The 9641-nt window shown below is 49.1% G+C and overlaps 1 long non-coding RNA gene across 1 annotated transcript; it reads left to right on the top strand.

The window, feature by feature from the left end:
- Nucleotides 1-296: 296 nt before the first annotated feature.
- Nucleotides 297-9069, top strand: LOC135525317 (uncharacterized). The gene is made up of 3 exons (XR_010453120.1): nucleotides 297-564; nucleotides 8818-8867; nucleotides 9034-9069. It is a non-coding gene; the product is annotated as an uncharacterized LOC135525317 (long non-coding RNA).
- The last annotated feature ends 572 nt before the right edge of the window (nucleotides 9070-9641 follow it).

The raw sequence follows: 9641 nt of genomic DNA, 5'->3' as shown, positions 1-9641 counted from the left end.
TCTGTGAGTTTAATAGAACTCATATGGCAGACAAAAACCTGAGAAGAAATCCAAACAGGAAGTGAGAACTCGATTTTGAAAACAGTGCCATTTGAAGTCCATTTTAGATATGGATGTTTATGCACTTCCTAGGGCTTCCACAAGATGTCACCGTCTTTAGATTATGGTTGTAGGATTCTACTATAAAGGAGGGGCTCATAAGAGTTCTTTGAGTGAGTGGTCTGGCAGAAAGCCTCAGTCTCATTGCATGAGGTCAGGAGAGAGTGTTCTTCCGTTCCAATGCTTTTCTTCAGACAATGAAATTCTCCGGTTGGAACCTTATTGCTGATTAATGTTTAAAACACCCTAAATATAGATTGCATACATCATTTGACTTGTTTCTACGACCTGTAACGGAACTTTTTGAGTTTTTATCTGGAGGAATTGCTCGTGCTTTTTGAGGTTTGAACGCTGGGCTGAACAAGCGATCAACAAGTGGCTAAATGATGGGCTTTATGGAACAAATCAGTAATTTATTGTTGAACTGGGATTCCTGGAACTGCCTTCTGATGAAGATATTCAAAGGTAAGTGAATATTTATAGTGTTTTTTTTGTAGCTTCTGTTGACGCCAAAATGGCGGCTATTTCTTTGTGTTCTGAGCGCCGTTCTCAGATTATTATTTTTCCGTAAAGTTTTTTTGAAATCTGACAGCGGTTGCATAGAGGATACGTTTATCTTTAATTCTGTGAATAACACTTGCATCTTTTATCAATGTTTATTGTGAGTATTTCTGCAAAATCACCGGGTGTTTTGGAATCAAAACATTACTGCACATAACGCGCCAATTACTCAAGTAGTATTTTACTGGGTGACTTTCACTTTTACTTGTGTCATTTTCTATTAAGGTATCTTTACTTTTACTCAAGTATGACAATTGGGTACTTTGCCCACCACTGCCATTTAGGCATATGCTAAGAGCCGGCTTTTGTAGGTGAACGTTGGGAGCCGGCTCTCATATCAGAAGAGCCGAATCTATTTATAAAAAAATAAAGATATGAATAATCAAAAGATTTAAATGAATAAAATTAACTATTTCAAAGAACGAAAAAAATAAAAATAATAATATAGGCCTAAATGCACAAGTGCACACACATTCATCCTGACTGTTGTGCTCAGACTAACAGACTCACCTGTTGTTCCTGTCAGACACGCAGTGTCAACCAATGAACTAAAGATGCATGTGGGAGGGCAAAGCCAACTCACTCACATTCACACACTTAGCAGCCGAGGAGAGAGAGTAACGACAGCTGTGAAAACAACAGCTGGAAAATTAGTCGGAAGCACAGTAGCATTTGGATGCATTTTAATAATGTAGACAATGTTAGAGCACAGTGTAGAATTTGCCAAAACAAAATCTCATATAAAGCAGGTTCTACCCACAACCTACACCGGCATATGCAAACTGTGCACCCAACTGTGAACTATAGTGGAACTTTGAGAAACTAGCTGGCCTGCTAGTGATAGTGGTGGAGCCAGCACCTCCACACGTGGAGATGTATCCACTCACTCTCGTAGGCCTACTCCGTAACCCACAGCAACGCAGTCTTCTATGGACCAGTTTATACCAACGTCTGTCTGTAGCAAAACAAGGCCAAATTGATATTGCATTGGCTAAAATGACTGCCACCGATTTCCAGCTATTTTCGATCGTGGAGAACAGAGGTTTTAGAAATTATAGCAATAGTCTAAATCCAATGTACACATTTCCAAGCAGGAAAACCCTTTCAAAATCACTTACTCCACAACTATACGAGAGTCCAAAAGCTACTGCAGTTTGCCTTACCACTGACTGCTGGACAGCAAGGGTAACCACTTCTTTCTTGTATGTCGGTTACATGTCACTTCATTGAAGATTTTTTGATGTTTAGCTGTCTTCCAAACTGCTTTGAGTTCAGCGACAGACACACCTCAGTGAACTTGGCAGATGAACTGTTGAGAGTGGCCAGAGAATGTCAAGTAGATGGAAAAGTGGTCTGTTGTGTTAGTGACAATGCAGCTAACATAACCAAAGACATGAACATTTTAAAATGGATCCATCATCCATGTCTTACCCAAACAATCAACCTGATTGTAAGAGATCCTCTGAGCTGGTGGAAGAACAAGTCCTCTGTCTACCCGTGGCTTCCTAAAGTCATGACAGGGAGACTCTGCATAGTGGCCACATCCGTTCCCTCTGAGAGGGTCTTCTCGAAAACTGGACAAATAATTACTGAGCGAGGAAACCGCATCAGCCCCTCAAGTGAGGCAGCTTGCATTTCTGAATGCAAGTCTCTCATGAAAGCAAAATATGGTCAGCATTGCTGTGTGCTGCTGGTTATAACATGGCAATCAAGAAGAGAGAGAAAAGTGGGACCAGTTTTGCACATTGCTGTGTCGCTACAGGCAGCAGAAAACACACACCCTGGTCCCAGGGTCTGCTGGGGATGTGGCCAGCCAGGCCATCTGCGCCGAGATTCCCCATGCCCAGCAGAGCTCAGGGAAACGGCTCGGGGTCCGCATAGACCGGGTAGTGCGGACCCCTTGCTTTCTATCCCAAACACCATCTTCTTCAGGAGGAGCCCACCGGCACAGATGGCGAAGCAAGGCTCCACTTCCCCCAGAAGCAGACGAGGGCAAGCGGATGGAGCCTGTTGTTGTGGTGGGCCGTACCTGTGTTGGGGACTTTTGTCATGTCACTGTAGAAGGGTGCCCTGCTCTGCCCTGGTGGACACTGGGTCCACAGTATCCCTGGTGAGGCCAGATATTGTGCCAGGTTGAACTCAGTGTGAGCCCACAACTGTGCAGCTCCGCACAGTCACAGGTGAGCTGGCACCCATGAAAGGGAAGGGATTAATGACTCTGACAGTAGGGGGCAGGTCTGTGCGTCATCCTGTGTGGGTGGCGGCTGTGCAGGACCCTTGTATACTGGGGTTGGACTTTCTTAGGAGCACAGGCTGCCAGTTAGACCTAAATGAGGGCACACTGAGCTTCCAGGGAGGGCCGACAGTCACCATGGCCCCCCCTAATCTCACATTCATGCAACCCAACAAACACTTTACTCCAAAAGTTAAAGCAGCAGAGACTCACGGCTGCCCCCCCCCCCCCACATCCGTGTGTGACTTTTCCCCAGCCCCCCTGTCACCTACAGCTGTGTGTTACATTCCCCCAGTTCCTCCACAACACATCTCTCCGTGAGTCCAGGCCGCGCCCCCCAGTCCAGCTACCCAGATGGGAGAGGAGAAGACACGGTCTGCAGTGAGGGAGATATGGGGGAGGAGCTGTGTTGGTCTTAACCCCGAGCAGCAGGAACGGTTGTGGCAGTTGCTGTTTGAATTCAGAGACAGCTTTGCGCTGAGTGAGGAAGAGGTGGGTCAGACTCATCTGGTGCAGCATGAGATTGACACAGGTGATGCTCGACCCATCAAGATGCGTCCCCGCCGTATCCCGCTGGCACGCCAGGAGGCGGCAGACAAGGCTGTGTTGGAGATGCAGCGGGCAGACTTCATTGATCCCTCAGACAGCCCCTGGGCGGCGCAAGTCGTCATGGTTCCTGAGAAGGGGGGCAAGCTGAGGTTCTGTGTGGACTACAGGCGGCTGAATGAGGTAACCAGGAAGGACTCATACCCCATACCACGTATCGATGAGTCGCTGGACCTAGTTAGGGGGTCCTGGTTTTCCTCACTACACCTCCGCAGTGGCTACTGGCAGGTACCCCTCTCGCCAGAGGCCAGAGCCAAAACTGCATTCTCCACTAACAGAGGACACTGGCAGTTCAAGATCCTGTGCTTCGGCCTGTGCAACACTCCAGCTACTTTTGAGCGTTTGATGGACAGGGTGCTGGATGGCATCCCCCGACAGCAGTGTCTGGTATACCTCGACAACATCCTGGCCCGTGGCAGCTCCTTCCAGTCAGCCCTGGGGGCGCTACGGCGTGTGCTGGAGAGGGTGGCTACCACGGGTCTGAAGCTCCACCCCGAGAAGTGCCACTTCATGAGGAGAGAGGTGTTCTTCTTGGGCTACCAAGTGGGGAAGGAGGGGATCAGCACCATGGAGGACAAGGTGGGGTCTGTCAGAGACTGGCCCACCCCCACGACCAGCGTCAGCTGAAGAGCTTCCTGGGCCTGGCCTCGTACTACAGGAGATTTGTACGGGGCTTCTCAAGCGTCGCTGCTCCCCTGAACCGCCTGCTGCCGAAGGACAAGGCTTTCACTTGGACCGTGGAGTGTGAGGAGGCGTTCAACACCCTCAAACGTGCACTGATCGAGGCCCCCGTGCTCGCCCCCCTGACCTCACCTTGAGCTTTATCCTGGACACAGACGCAAGCAATGTGGGCATGGGTGGGGTGCTGGCCTAGGTGGGGCCAGAGGGGGAGAGAGTGGTGGCGTACTTCAGCAAAACATTTGACAAACATGAGCGCCGCTACTGTGTCACCTGGTGGGAGTTCTTGGCTGTTGTGGTCTCCGTCAAACACTTCAAGTACTACCTGGGTGGCCTGCCCTTTACTGTAAGGACTGACCACTCTGCTCTCCAGTGGCTCATGTCTTTCAGAGAGCCAGAGGGGCAGGTGGCAGGCTGGTTGGAGGAGCTTCAGCCGTATGACTTCGCAGTGGTGCACAGGGCAGGGGCACGCCACTCCCAACGCCGACGCCATGTCCCGTTGGCCCTGTACTGCAGACGGCTGCCTCCACTGTGAGCAGAGAGAGGGACGGGAGAGAGCTGTGTGCAGAGGAGGGGGTCTGTGCCACAGTGTGTCGGGCGTGCGGCCTGTCTGCTGTGAGCTGCAGACTGTCTAAGTGGCTGAATGGGGGCAGCAGCAGGGGCGGGACACAGTCTTACAGCCAGTGCTACAGTGGGTAGAGGCGCAGGTGAGGCCACCATGGGAAGAGGTGACAGCGCTCTCACTTGTGACCAAAGGGTTGTGGTCAAAGTTTGAGAGACTGCGGCTGGCTGATGGCGTGCTGCAGCAGGCATGGAAGGAGTCAGCTATGGGAGAGGAGAGGTGGCAGGTGGTGGTCCCAAAAGCATTGCGGGAGGCTGTGCTCCAGAGTACTCATGGGGGGGATGGGGACTGGACACGTTGGGGTCACAAAAACACTCCGCCGCCTCCGTCAGTGCTTTTACTGGGGGCAGCACAAGAGGGATGTGGAGGATTTTTGTCACCGCTGTGACCACTGCACAGCGAGAAAGGGCCCCCCAGGCCGCTCTCATGCTCATCTCCAACAGTTCCCAGTGGGGGCTCCCATGGAGAGGGTGGGAGTGGATGTAGTTGGGCCGTTCCCCACCACAGACAGTGGAAACCTCTGGGTGCTCACGGCCATGGACTATTTCACAAAATGGCCCGAGGCCTATGCTCTGCCTGACCAGGAGGCAGAGACCATTGTTGACGCCCTGACAGCGGGGATGTTCAGCAGGTTTGGAGCTGCAAAGTCCATCCACAGCGACCAAGGCAGAACCTTTGAGTCCCGTGTGTTCGCCACCATGTGTGAGAGGCTGGGTCTGCACAAGAACCCCACTACTCCTCTCCATCCTCAAAGTGATAGCCTTGCGGAGCGTTTCAACAAAACGCTTGGACAGCAGCTAGCCATCATCTCTGCCAAACACCAGCGTGACTGGGACAAGCACCTGCCCATGGTCCTCATGGCATGCCGCTCCGCTATCCAAGACTCCACCTCCTGCACGCCTCCTCATGCTGGAGAGAGAGATCCGCACCCCTGCGGAGATGGCGTTTGGTCGGCCCCTGGATAGCCCTCATGTTCCCCCGGGGCCGGAGTATGCCCGGAGACTCCAGGACCGCCTGGAGACAGCCCACACATTCACCAGAGAGCAGCTGGTGAATGCAAGTGTGAGGCAGAAGAGGAACTATGACATGCACACCCGGGGAAGGCACTTTGTGGCTGGGGAGCTGGTCTGGGTCTACAGCCCCCTAAGAAAAAAAGGCAGATGCCCCAAGTTGGACAGTCACTGGGTGGGACCCTGCAGTGTCCTGGAGAGGGTAGGGGTAGTTGTTTACCGGGTGCAGCTTCCTCCCAGGGGGAGAAAGGTGACACTGCACCTGGACAGGTTAGCCTCATACAGAGGGGCCTCTTCTCCCCAAACCCCAGGAACCCCACATAATTCCCCTCTCTGGCAATGACATTCTCCAGGCACCCACCCCCAGGTGCCACAGACAAGGCTTCAGACAGCCCACTCCCCCTGTCTCCCCCCTGTGTCACCGCGTGGTTCCCCCGGAGCCACGGACTGTATTACCCGATTCCGCTTCCTTGACCCCCATATCCCTGCCTTCATCCCCTGGTTCCCAGAGGGGCACTCTGCGGCCATCACGGCCACGCAGGCAAAGGAGACCTCCGGGTCGCTTCAGAGACTTTGTTTGTCCCCTCGGGGATGAAGGACTTTGTGGTGGGGGGGGTTGTGTAGCGACCCGCACAGACAGCTGTGTGTTATGTGTTAGGCTAGTAGGTGGTTGTGTTGTACTTACCAGTACCCAGTGTTCGCGGGGTCTGAAATGCCAATCAACCTGGTATCTGACAATCACTTGAATGCCTGGAATGTTCTGATGCCGGGCATCCTGGCGGTTGGCGGAGTGGCGTGGAGGGGGGTTGGGCAGGGGGATGGAGCATTGGAAGTTAAGACCAGGTTTAGCCTTTGTTCTCTCTCTTACGTCTGGGCTTCACAAGAGAAGGTCACGATTGGCTTGTGGGTTATCTTTCATTTATTTGGCGTGGGCTACGACCAAACAGTAGCCTGTGTAAAGTTGGTTTAATAAACCGTCAATTCGTAAACTCAATCCTCTGTCTGGACAATTGTTCCTTTATGATCAGGTCAGGTCATTACAATACTTTAAATGCAAATGTTTAATATTTATTTATCAAAACAAACCGATGCATTTTTAAATACATTGTGGTTAAGGTAGAGTATGATGTCATTTAATAATTTAATTATAATTGTTTTAACACCAATCATTGTCAAACTATCACAAACTGTTTGACTTGAAAAACTACAAAACATTTTTTTTTAAAGAGCCGTTTGGGAGCCAAAAGAGCCGGTTCTTTTTGTTGAGCTGAGCTGAACGAGTCTGCTCATTGAAAAGAGACGGAATGTCCGTCACTAATTTGACATGTGACTACAGCTTGTATTGAATTGTGGGTAGTATCAACCCCGCAAATGACCATGTTGTTCACTTGTTCCCTCGAGCTAAATCTAGGGCCGAGGGGCAACGTTAGAGCAGGTAGCCTAGTGGTAAGACCGTTGAACTAGTAACCGGAAGGTTGGAAGATCGAAAGCCCCAGCTGACAAGGTACAAATCTGTCGTTGTGCCCCTGAAAAAGGCAGTTAACCTGTTGATGCTCTGGGGGCGCTATTTCATTTTTGGATGAAAAACGTTCCCGTTTTAAACAAGATATTTTGTCACAAAAAGATGCTCGACTATGAATATAATTGATAGCTTTCGAAAGAAAACACTCTGACGTGTCCAGAACTACCAAGATATTTTCTGTGCGTGCCCTAGAACGTGAGCTTCAGGCAAAACCAAGATGAGACGGCATCCAGGAAATGAGCAGGATTTTTGAGGCTCTGTTTTCCATTGTCTCCTTATATGGCTGTGAATGCGAGAGGAATGAGCCTGCCCTTTCTGTCGTTTCCCCAAGGTGTCTGCAGCATTGTGACGTATTTGTAGGCAGATCATTGGAAGATTGACCATAAGAGATCACATTTACCAGGTGTCCGCCCCGTGTTCTGCGCCGAAATTGGTGCGCAAAAGGCAGCTGCCAGTATTTTTCCATGGGATACAGAGAGGAAAGCAAGCTTCCACAAACTGCATATCAATGAAGAGATATGTGAAAAAACACCTTGAGGATTGATTCCAAACAACGTTTGCCATGTTTCGGTCGATATTATGTAGTTAATTCGGAAAAAGTTTCACGTTGTAGGTGACTGAATATTCGGTTCGTTTCGGTAGCCAGACGCAATGTAGAAAACGGAACGATTTCTCCTACACACAGACGCTTTCAGGAAAAACTGCGCATTTGGTATGTAACTGAGAGTCTCCTCATTGAAAACATCAGAAGCTCTTCAAAGGTAAATGATTTTATTTATTTGGTTATCTGGTTTTTGTGAAAATGTTGCGTGCTAAATGCTACTCAAAATGCTATGCTAGCTTTGCATACTCTTACACAAATTAGTCAATTTCTATGGTTCAAAAGCATATTTTGAAAATCTGAGATGACAGTGTTGTTAAGAAAAGGCTAAGCTTGAGAGCAGACGCATTATTTTCATTTTATTTGCGATTTTCAGAAATCGTTAACGTTGCGTTATGCTAATGAGCCTGAGGCTTTAGTCACGATCCCGGATCCGGGATGGGGAGTTCCAAGAGTTAAACCCACTGTCATTGAAAATAAGTATTTGTTCTTAACGGATTTGCCTAGGTAATAATGCACAATGGCAGCACATTCTGATTTCACACCAGAACAGTAGGTGTCAGTAATGCCCATTGCCTGTCTTGAAAATAAAGTATTCTACCGTTGACAACAATGCTACAAAAATGATCCAGAGGCTCAGAAATCTTTTATCGGGGGTAAGCCACAGCTAGATCTCATCACATTGTGTATTTAGTGCAAGTGTCACTTATTTCAAGTTGCCAACACATTTGAAGAGTTTGCAGCCTGTCGAACTGTCTAAGGACATTGCTAACGTTAGCTAGCCAGGTGGCTTGTTACTATAGTTTGCTGACATTGTATGTTGGAAATGGAAGACTCTTTAAAAGCAAGTTATTACTCTTAATTCACCTTATCAAATGTCCACAGCATGACCTGCAAGCAAAGCTACAGTTGCGTTACGGTGAGATTGCAAAGAGGTTAGTGGCAGCTCATTCATGTCTTTAATGTTTGATGATAGCTAAGAATCAATTTAGGCAGAACGTTTTCAGCAGGTTTTGCATGACACTCAGATGGGAGGGGAGGAAAGGATGGTGTTTGTACACTTTGTAAATGCCACAATCTTTGTTACAATCTTTTCTGCAGGACCCTAACACCACCCAAACTTCCTGTTGGGCCCAGCCACAAGTTTGCCTTCAATTACTATAATGGCAGAGATGGGCGTAGAGAGTCTGCACCAGCAATGGTTGTGATGTCGTGTCAAAAGGCCTTGACTGCTTGGTAAGTGGTACATAATAAAGACTATGACAGTGGAACAAGTGTTGGGATTCCTTCTCTGGCAAACTGGGTGGAAGTTGAGTGCATATGACTACTTTACTGCAGTCCCGCTTAGATTAGACTGCATTAGTCTCTTGTGAAAAATGTCTCACACAGTCACACTACTCACTCACACAGACAGACAGACTACTCATACAGACAGACTACTCACACAGACTACTCTCCCTCACACACACTCCTCACTCTCACACACACAGACGACTCACACACACACACATACACTCACATACACAGACTACTCACTCACACACACTCCTCACTCTCACACACACAGACTACTCACACACACACACATACACTCACACAGACTACTCACACACAGACGACTCACTCACACACACTCCTCACTCTCTCACACATACACAGACTACTCTCACACACACACAGACTACTCACACACACACACACACGCAGAC

Source organism: Oncorhynchus masou, chromosome 31 (genome assembly GCF_036934945.1).
Source record: "Oncorhynchus masou masou isolate Uvic2021 chromosome 31, UVic_Omas_1.1, whole genome shotgun sequence".
In the NCBI taxonomy this organism is placed as follows: domain Eukaryota; kingdom Metazoa; phylum Chordata; class Actinopteri; order Salmoniformes; family Salmonidae; genus Oncorhynchus; species Oncorhynchus masou.
This window is presented reverse-complemented; position numbering and strand designations above follow the sequence as displayed.